General features: G+C 44.9%; 1 protein-coding gene across 4 annotated transcripts in view; it reads right to left on the bottom strand.

Moving 5' to 3' along the window:
• The window catches only part of ZNF423 (zinc finger protein 423), a 185392-nt gene that overhangs the window by 125814 nt on the left and 50158 nt on the right, over positions 1–9420 (bottom strand). Inside the window, exon 1 of one of the 4 annotated variants that reach the window (XM_033517201.1) lies at positions 7476–8634. The exons of 2 other annotated variants lie outside the window; for them this stretch is intronic. The gene's annotated coding sequence lies outside the window, so the exon portion shown is untranslated. Of the gene's footprint in view, positions 1–6238; positions 6260–7475; positions 8635–9420 lie in introns of those variants that run through there. One more of the 4 variants, XM_015640249.3, reaches the window with a different exon arrangement.

The following is a 9420-nucleotide window of genomic DNA, read 5'->3' as shown; positions in this document are numbered from 1 at the left end:
CCCTGTGTGCCACCCCCCAAAGCATGGCACGGCAGAGCCCTGTGTGCCACCCCCCAAAGCATGGCACGGCAGAGCCCTGTGTGCCATCCCCCAAAGCATGGCACGGCAGAGCCCTGTGTGCCACCCTCCAAAGCATGGCACGCTGGTGGCACAGCCTGGTGTGCAGTGTCCCCCCAGCTGGCTGGCAGAGGGGCTCCTGCACATGCCACATCTGATGGTGCTCCAGCCCCAGTGCCACCCACCCTGGCTGGAGTGCAGCTACTTGGTTTGTGCATCCCGTGAGGAAGAGGCAGCACACAGAGACACACTGGGCTTCTGTGATTTCAAGACAACGTTAAGAAGCTCCAGCCCTTCTCTCCTGCTAATGTTACTAATAACATCCATATTGTCATCTATCTCACCTGAGCTAACAGTTCATAAACTGCCACCTGCAGCTTGTCCCTTATAGTTTATTAACATACACTAATAAACAGTATGCTTCACTCCCACTGTGCTGCCAAGTGAAGCCAGTCAGAATAACTGCATTAGCTTTACTGTTCTTTCTCAGCACATTTTCCCCACATGGGAACAATTAGGAAAAACTCCCTCCAGATTATATTTTGAGATCCATCATATTTGCAGGAAAATAGTAATAATAATAATAATCTTTTTCACAAACACATCTATAGGCATCTACAGAAAATTAACCTGACTGACATTACCAAAAGTCATAGGCTCTTAACCTCCTCAGCAGTTCCCCTGCATGGAAAGGGTTAATGCTCCCCAGGCTCTGACTTACACCTATTATGCTCAAGTTTAAAAATAAGATGTGAAAGATGCATTATATAAGGCCAGTACTGCTATCCTGCCCATCTCCTATTTTGGAATTAAAGATCATCATTGCTCACATCAAAGGGGCTGGGTGAGAATAAAAGAAAAGACAGGAACAATGAAAATAGCTACCCGACACGAACCAGATCAAAGGACCAGGCACAGAAAATGAAGAGCTAGGGGGTCCTTTAATTACTGTCCACATCCTCCAAGTCATGTGGTGAGAAAGAAGGGAAAAAAGTTTTGAAGGCCACTGGGTTTTGTCTTGCTGTGGCTCCTGTTTCCACAGTCTGTGCCAGTTCCCTACAAACTGCTCTGCTTTTTCATTTTTTTTAATTTTTTTTCTTCATTTTATTAAAGTCAAATAGGACTCCTGGACTCCAAAACTCCTCCCTTATGCCAGGAGGAGGAGAAGGAAGGAGGGGTAAGAGGGGCAGTAGTAGAAATAGTCTGTAGCAATGGCCTGAAACAATTTCAGGAGGACTGCTCCAGGCAGCGCCCGGGGAGCTGCTTTGGGAAGGAGAGCTCTGGCTACCTGAGGCTAGTCTTTATTTGCAGGCCTCCCGGGTTGAGAAAACTTCAAATTCACATAGGGCACTGCTCCATGGGGCAGCAGATCAAACCTGGCTACTAGCTGTTTGAGCTCAGCAGCAGAAAAAAGGATTGCTCTGGGACTGCGCATAAGTAGAAGCATGATTAAACTTCAAACATTCATCCCCCCCCCCTTTTTTTTTATACACAGCAGACAGTTATGGCTAATATTTCAATATGGACTTTAAAAATATGCTGCAAATAACTTACTCCAGCCTGCTGGCTGCAGGCTTAAAAATAATAAAAATTTAAACTAGCTGTATTATTGCAATGAAGTCAAATGCTCAGATTTACCTTTCATGAACTATTAAGGTAATGTCAAGTTATTTAAAATGATCTCTTTTTATTTAACTCAGCCCTCAAGATTAAAATTCAGATATTTGACCATTGACTGTAGTAACACATCATACCATTTACTTCTATTCATTATACTTCAAATGTGGTGCATTTCTCTCTAATTACTCCTGACTTATGTTTCATGGAATCACAGAATAGCCATGGTTGGAAGAGACCTCTGGAGATCATCTAATCCAACCCCTGAATGTTTATTTTTAAAAAGGCAGAATAAAACATGTCATAAGGAAGTAATAGAACAGGGATTCAAACATTGATGGGGAAGAAGCTGACCAAACTTTCTAGGAATAACAGTGCTTTGCAATCTTAAAAATAGTCTGGAAAAGAAAAGCTCTGGGATGTTCCCAAGAAATTGTGTTTGCTAATATAGATGCTAGCAGTGGACACAGACAGAAGTCACTGAAGAGGAAAATGCATTTCTGTCTCAGGTCAGTTTGTTTGGGTTTATGCTGTATGCCAAGCTAGAGCATGAAAAGCACTCAAACAGAATTTTATAGACTTTGAAGAAGGAAGCTCATGTCACCAAGACAACATCTAGAAAAGGGGAACGCAGGATACAAAGACATACTTCTTCCCATCCTATTACAGCTTGGAAACTCCTAAGACAAGCAAGTAAGGATGATCTTTTAAGAGGCGATTTAGCCTCCAAACTCCAATGAGTGCCAAGTTACTTCATCTTTCCGATGAAAGTTCCCTCCATCGCTTCCTGCTCTTGGACACCAACATGCAGTGAACAGCCATTCTCGGGAGGCCAGCTGAGGACTAAATTAAGCAGATATAGACTACAAAGCCACTTTCCAAAGTGGGCATCATGCCTAGGCTCTACATCTAAGCAGTATGCTAGGAACGTGTACCAAGTTCCAGTTAGCTGTCTTGCAAACATCCGTGTTGGGAACCTTGCCCAAACAAGCCTTCAAAGCTACGCTGGCTCTGGTGGGATCAGCATGGGAGCGGTGGGACTGGGACATTTGCCTCCTTGTTACAGGTCTCAAAGTATCACATTATCCATTTAGATAGCCTTTTGATTGAGAGAGCTTCCCTTTTGAGCTTAGCCCCAAATGCCAAGAACAGATGAGATGGTTTAAGAAATTCTCCAGGTAAAACATGAAAAGGATGCTTAAGATCCAGCTTTTGACGAATAGCTGCACTCAGGGAGCCACAAGGGCTAGGGAAATAAACATGGTCAATTAAATGAACTGATTGAAAAGAAATCAGAGCTCCCTCTGGGGAAAATCTGAGATGTGGTCATACAGCCACTGCAGTCTTTTTGGAAGGTGGTAAATGGGGCAAAAGCTGGAAAGAACTGGAGTGCCATACTTATTTGGCAAAAGGTGGTTGCCTAAGGAAGGGAATAATCTTTAAAGGAAATAAAATACAAAGTAAAATCCATGATGGGTTCAAAAGGAGACTCAACCAGCTCACTCAAAGCCTCTTGAAACCTCAGCACTGAGTAGAGAATTCTAATGGGAAAATACAGTAAAGGCTCTTCAGCAAACGTTCTGTCCTTTCTATAGACTGTCCCACAAAATGCACTGGTAGATGCTGAGAAATCTTCCAAAACACTCCAAGATGAATTAACATGAAAGAATTAATTGGAGTGTAAACTGAAAAGGATGGTGCAGAATAAGACTCATTTTCTGTATCTCATTAAAAAAATAGTTACATGCTCATTCATGGGAGGGAATAATTTACTAATAGTTCAGCTATTTTTAATGCATTTGTTCAGAGAACCTCAGGAGACAGTGGGATCACCAACAGGACCACCAGAAGTTAAAGACCTGCATGGAGAGCTGCCTCCTCTTTGTGTCTTGCCTTTGCACCTTTGAGAGTCCAGCGCTGGGGCTGCCCAACTCATGGTGTGCATTGTCTGAGCCCTGAGCTCAAGCTCAGACATAACTGGAGCAGGCTGAGCACACATTTTCGCCCAGATAAGTAGTCTGGAAATACCATAAATGTGAATGCAGGCTGTTGAGACAATGCCAGCATATCTGAAAATCAGAGTAATGAGCTCAAGCTGCCGTCACTAGGAGCATGTGTGCCTTTTCCTGTCTCACTTTCTGGAAACCCATGGGTATTCCTGCAAAGGCAGGAACATCCTGACTCTAACCCAAGAGAAGGGCATCTTGCAGAGCTAACTGAGTTATTTACTTGGGAATTCAAGCAATACTTGCTGCTGGGATAGTGGAATTCTTATTTTGCCTGTGGAAGTCAATCACTTGGTTGTCATCAAACTTCACAAGAACAGAGCAACTCATTGAGCCTTTTCAACCTGCACCAGAAACAAGACTCAAACTTCACATTTTCTTTTTCCTCTGAAGGTTCAATCACAGAGTAATTTAGTTTGGAAAGGACATACGGAGATCACCTCTATATAAACTGTTTTTCAAAGTCTTTGGGGTTTTTTTTGCTACCAGAAGAAAGTCACCTCTTCTTTTCAATTTTTTTTTTTTTTTTTGAGGATACTTTATGAAAAAAAAATTCTCTAACAGGCTAGCTACTGGAAGCTCATCTCACAGGGTAGAGAAGACACTACCTTACCATAATTCCTAGAAGAAGGACATTTGCTTCCCATGTCTATTTCTATGACAATGTCTCAGGAAAATCATGAGACAGCCATCAATGTTGGAAAAGAATGCAGATCTGCCTGGCAAAAAGCATAGGAAAATAAAATCGAGTAGATGCATTTCTTCCTTTTACTAAATTTTGGATTTTTTTTAAGAGTGGAAGACATTATCCTCTGCTGACGTTGTTCACTTCATCTTACACTTCCCACCTCTTCTTCTGAGTCAACAATCTTAGCCTGTGTGTTTCATTTCTTGTTACTGCTTCCAGATCTACTCTACCTTTTACCAGTCTATTTCCATACTTCTTTTCCTGTGCTTTTTTGACATTTTGACATCTTCCTCTTGGCAGTTCCCACCCTGACTCATATCCTCTGCCCCCATTTCCAGTCCTGTTACTCTAACCTTCCTCTGGGACACAATCCATCAGCTTCCCCAGTTTCAAGCCCTTGCTTACCCTCTTTCTATCCTTTCTACATTTGTCATCTCCATGGTCAGAGCACACAAGTCCATCCCTTCCTGAAGTCATTCACTTTCCTTGCCAACTGCTTTGTCTACCAGCTCTGTGAACCCAAGACCAGGGACAAAAAAAGCAATATAAAAGAGACCATCAATACATGGCAATGGAGAGACTGTTGCCCATATAATGAAGATCTGGAAAAAAGCCCAAAATCTGACCAAAAAAAAAAATACCTAGGAGAATTTAATGCACATTCAAAGATTAGGGGAAAAAGTCAAAGACTATGTGCTTCAGAAAGGCACTATGGCTCAGCTACCACTCCTTAAACCTGGCATTACCAGAGCTGAAAGAACAATTTCACAGGTCTCCTGCATACTTGCATACAACTAAAAGACAAAGCAGAACTCTGATGCTCCTTTAATGCCTATTCACGCTGCTCCAGTGCTTATGTTCACATGGCTGTCTCAACATAAAGTAACTGATGCCTTACTGAACCTGCCTACTTGTCCTGTATGAGATACATACTCTTACTGATCATTTTTGTGCAACAAATTTTCTCAAAACCTTTAAGTTTTTCAATTCTAAAGCTATTTAAAGATTCATGTGAGATTCCTAATGCAACCATAAACCTGACAAAATCTGCTGCCAATCTGATAATTTCTCTTTGAGTTTAACTTGGATATATTCCTGCATGCTTCCACAGAATCAACTTAACCTAGTGAATTTCCTCCTTATTCTCCAGGGCAGGTGTAGTGTTCTGGCTGTGACTTGAGCAAAGTTCTGTGAATTATATGGCAAGAACAACCCCATTGTTAGAGCAGTCACCTGAAAGCCATGCTAATACCTTAGCGACATTTTGGTAATAGGTGTAACACCCAGGAATGGAAAAAGACCTGGGCTGCAAGGCCACGTAGGCCTGTACAAATGTAGGAAAAAGCAAATGCTCCAGGAAAAGCTTTCTGTTGCTTCATTCACAAATTTCCCAAGCTCTTAATAAAGTGATGGAAATAATTTTGGTGATGCTTCCCTCTCCATTCTTCCCTTTTCTGCTTCCCTCCATGCTAATATTTCCTCTCTTGTTGCCACCTCCCAAGCAGCTGCTACCATTACTACTCTCCTACCTTCACTGCTTTGAGAATTCACTCAGCTTTTCTTCTAGTGTGTCCACTGTACATTTAAAAGATACGATGTGGCAAAACAAGCATAGAAGTCTGTTGCCCAGACTATTGAGAAGGTATCTTTAAGGTATCTTAACTCACCCTGGTATTTTTGGGCTGTCCCACAGCTCCTTCACTCACAGAGGTGCTGGCCCCGCTGTGTCCCCAGCACAGTGCCAGCCACCTGCTTCCCCCCACTGCCACCAGCGAACCCTGCCTCACCTCGCCTCCCCTTCACCCACCGTGCCTGCCCCTGGCCCCTCTGCACCCCACAGACACGAGTGGGGCAGGAGAACAGGTCCCACCTCAGCATGGGGAGTGCAGCGTGTCCGTCCTGCAGCGGCGGCTGTGCTGTGCCTGCGCCTCACGCAGCCGGCACCTGCACTGGGGTGACACGACACAGGAAAACCTACAGTGCGCCTCGGCCTGGGAGAGCACAGCCAGCCGTGCTCTTTGTTTCGGTTTTCAGCTAAAACCTGCCCCCTTTTAACTTCAGGAGGTGGCTCATGAGAGGCCAGCTCCTCCAGCTGCCTGTGACTGCCTCACACCCCAAAACCCAGCATTGCATCTTAGCACAGGGGTAATTTTTTAAATCTTTCCAGCAGAAGCTGGTTTGGTTTTTTCCCCATGCCCCTCCCAGGCAGGGCTGGTGGCTCAGCCCAGAGTGCTCAATGCCAGCACAGCCTGGCAGCAGCCCCGCTGGCAGCAGTGTGCCTTAGCATAGAGGAGCACAGAGGTGGGCAGATGCTGAGTGGGTGCACCTTATCTCCATTAATTTTATTCACTTTTATCTATCCAAATGACCTCACAGTACTTTTCCTTTGGCACTTGTTTTCCACATTGCTGTCAGCACTTCTGAGACCAACAGGCTGAGCACGCTGGCCAGGTTAGGAGGAGGGTAAAAGGGGTGCTACCAAGCACTGCTCTAGCCTAAAAACATTGACTGCCTAGGAGCAGTTCACCAGCTGTGTTTAAGGTGGAGAAGGACAGTGTCACCTGCCAGTCATACCACAGTGGCTAAAGAGACAAGACCACATTACAGTTGTGGGTTTAATTACACTGGAACCTGAAACATCAAAGAGAGGAGGTCAGCAACAGTAACCCAGTAGGCTCTCAAGCCAATAAGAAAAAAGGAAAAAAAGCCTTTTTCCACACAAGGAATCTCTAATTTGAGCCATGTCCCTGCCAAAGTTGATCAGCAATGGTTGTGTTGGCATTAGGCCAAAGTTTTTACATGGTTCCTTCAAGAAAGTCATCTTTCTTCACAGCTGACTTGTCCCTTTCATAACCAATGGTCATGACAAGGCAGATTACCAGCTCTTTCAGCAGAGGAGACCTATTAGTCTGTTTGATAGGATATCAGGATACCCTGCTCCTACCCAAAGAGACAGCAAATATTCCACCCTTTCACTAGTTGGGAAGAAATACCATAAATCCGGCCCACACATAAAGAAATCTTCTGTTGCCATTCTGAGGAAAACATGACAGAGCTCTAGTGAAAATCACAACTTCTTTATGATTACAAAAACCACAGTGTCTTACCTCAACAAGGCCCATTCATTTTGCTAGCACATCCATACATACACTTGTTCCAGGATGGGATCCAACAAAATCACTGCAAAAGTGGGATGGTTAATTTTTATTTCCCAGGTTAGGGCTGGGGTTGTTTTTTTTCCTAGCCAACGTTTGATCTCTCTGGCACTACAATACTGCTTGCCTGCCCACCCTACACAGTGCCTATATGGGAAGAAGAATACACTGCTAGAGCTTGCAAGGTTCATTTAAGATACACAATACGCTAATACAGTCTGTTAAGTCTTAGAGAGTGATTTTTAAAACAAGCAAAGAAATGTCTTCCACTAAAGAAAGAAAACTCTAATGTGTGAAAAATGCCAGTTTAGGTCTGTGGTGTCATGGTCCACAGGGGAGGCTTTTCCATCTTCAATACTAATTATGTGCTGGGCAAGATACAGCACTATACGTTAAGCACTATATCTGATCAAGCCAAAGACTTTTTTAAATGGTTTACTAGCTATTAGGTATCCTGCACTCTACACACTGTGCTGACATAAGATTTTACTGCTTGTAGATACAACTGCCAAAGACTAAAAGGTTTGATTTACTCAAAGTACACAAACTATACTACTACTCCTGAACACTTTATTGGGGGGAATCCCCTTAAAGGAGAAGAAAAATTTCTAGCCGGCAAGTTGCCAGTGAAAAAGATCCAAACTGGCTAAACTAAACCTGCAAGGCAACTGATACAAAAACACGAGTGGCATCAGTCTCTGTCCTCCTCTACATATATCTTGAGCTGAAGGGTGTGGGGCTGTGGTTTGGAGCAGGAAAGAAGGGTTGCAGAAATGCCCAATGTGTGGACACTGCACAACTCAGTCCCCTGACAATCCCTTTCTCTGGTGCCTATCTGTTGGCTTTGTGGGCAAAATTGGCTGCTCATCGCTGGTAGCCAGCAAGCACACAGCCCGGTGACCTGAAAAAGCCATTGATTTTCCCTGTCCTTAAGAGCACGCTCTGCTGAGCTTGGAGCCGTGTGCTCGTAACTTTAAGGGGGTGCGCTTTATTTAACTGCGCCTTTTCTTGGCCTGAATTTCCCCCAAAAAGCTGAAGAGGGCATGTGCTTATTATCTTTTAGTGCAGCATGTGCTCGGTGCAACCTGAGCTCTTCGGATACTCCGGTCTGAAAATTAGAAAAAAAAAAATTAATTGCGAGGAAAAAAAACAAGGCTGCTCTGCGACTTTGATTCAATCAATTACCATTATCTTCCAGCGCAGCCCTCCCCGCCGCCCCCGGACCAGTTGTGTTTAACTTTCTTTGCCAGGCGCGGCCCCGCAGCGCGCTGGCGGAGCGGCGCTGCCGGCTGGCTGCCGCACGGGGCTCTTATCAGCCGCTCCCAGTCAGCGCCGGCCCCGCACAGCTGGCAGGGACCCCCCGGTCCCCCGTTATCTGCCAGCGCAGCCCTCGGCCGGGCGGGGAGGGGCCCGCGGCCGCCCCGGCCTCCCCCCGGCCGGGCCGGGCTCCGCCGCCGGCCGCCCCGCTCCCGCCGAGCCTCCTCCGGCGAGCCCGAACCGTCTGAAGAGAGGCAGGAACAAAACCGCAAATTTAGATTAATAAAGCATTTGTTGATTCTACAGAAACTTAGCAGGCCCCTAAGAAATCCACCAGAGACCTGTGCAGCTCCAGTAATTTTCTGTTATATTATCTTTCTTGTAAAATACTTCCCCAGACAGAGCCCCCAAAGGGGCTCAAATATCACTGTGACTAACCGAAATCAATGTGCACTCACCTATTGACATTTTTACATAGTTTTTGGATTTAGTATCCGGCCCAAAACACAATCAAATCTTCTGCCAAGGAAATAACAGGCACTTAGCTAGTCAGCTATTAGTGTTACAAAGGAAAAAATGTGGGCACCCAAGGGAGATGGGAGAGACGGCATTGACGTCAGGGGTAATTGGGTGTCTGAGA

This window comes from Parus major, chromosome 11 (genome assembly GCF_001522545.3).
Source record: "Parus major isolate Abel chromosome 11, Parus_major1.1, whole genome shotgun sequence".
Lineage (NCBI taxonomy): Eukaryota > Metazoa > Chordata > Aves > Passeriformes > Paridae > Parus > Parus major.
The sequence above is the reverse complement of the archived record's forward strand: the minus strand, read 5'-3'. Positions and strand labels throughout refer to the sequence as shown.